The sequence below is a fragment of the Etheostoma spectabile genome, chromosome 4, assembly GCF_008692095.1.
Source record: "Etheostoma spectabile isolate EspeVRDwgs_2016 chromosome 4, UIUC_Espe_1.0, whole genome shotgun sequence".
NCBI classification, from domain to species: domain Eukaryota; kingdom Metazoa; phylum Chordata; class Actinopteri; order Perciformes; family Percidae; genus Etheostoma; species Etheostoma spectabile.
Window position 1 is genome coordinate 35,970,467 of NC_045736.1, and position 1,343 is coordinate 35,971,809.

Here is a 1,343-nt window from a genome sequence, read left to right on the forward strand (position 1 = left end):
GTGTGTGTGTGTGTGTGTGTGTTGACCTACTCCTAGCAGAAATGTTAAGTATTCCTGTGGTTTCTGGGCCAGCGTTCCTGTGCTGTTGCGTCACCCGGCTGACTGCCTGACGGCCGCTTCCTGAAGCATGAAAAATCCCAGAAAAGGATATTTTTAGTCCCAAACTGAGACAAATGTATTTGGATGCAGAGTAATCCCACCCAGCGGGATCAGGGTGGGTTGACAGCGGATCTGTGAGACTTCTTCAGCAGTTTCAGCAAGGATTTTTACTTAATCATATCCATCATGTTTTACATCATGTATATCTTATATAAATGTTCACATTTACATATGCTACTTGCTGGCTCTGCTGCTATTATTTATATCACATCACTGTTGCTTTCGCCGTTGTTTGTCATGTATAGTTTATATCTATCTATTCTAGTTCAGTTTTATATAATGTATTTGTTATCATTTATTGTTTAAATGATCCATTAATCTTTAATAATTTATGACCTTGTGCTGCAACAACAGAATGACTCTTCTGGGCATCAATAAAGGTTTACAGTACGTTAACTCTTTGATATTGTTTGAATTGTTCATCTATTTGTAATTGAGACATACAGATGTTGCCAGTGGTGGAGGAGGTACTCGGATCAAGCAATACCCCACTGTAGAAAGACAGTGCTGTACTCAAATGTCTGTGTTTGACACTTTACTTATGTAATAGTACAAAAGTATCAGCATAATAATAAATAATAATACACGTAAAGCAACAAATGTAACGCTTCTGTACTAATAATGCAGAATGGCACTTTTTACAATTATATAGACATATACAGTGGTGCTCATAAGTTTATTCGCCCATGCTTAAGTTGACTAAAAAGAGGAATAACAAAATCATCTTTTGGAAATTTGTCTTAACGCCTTAATTAAAAAATGAAGTAAAATCCAACCTTTAAGGACACCAATTTTCTTTGTGAATGAATAACGTATTGTAAATAAATAAATGTTCTTCCTTAAAATACAGGAGGCATAAGTATACACACCACTATGTTAAATTCCCATAGAGACAGGCATATTTTTATTATTAAAGGCCAGTTATTTAATGGATCAGGATACTATGCATCCTGATAAAGTTCTCTTGGCCTTTGGAATAACCCCCCCCCCCTCATTATCACATACCCTTCATCATTCTAGAGATTGGCATGGTGTTATTTCAGTTAGACTAATAGCTGGTTTGATTTGCATTGAGAGAGGATTTTATGGAAAGTATCCCATGCCAATCTCTTATTTATTTAAAGAAATTGGTGTCCTTAAAGGTTGGATATTACCTCATTTTTTAATTAAGGCATTAAGATAAA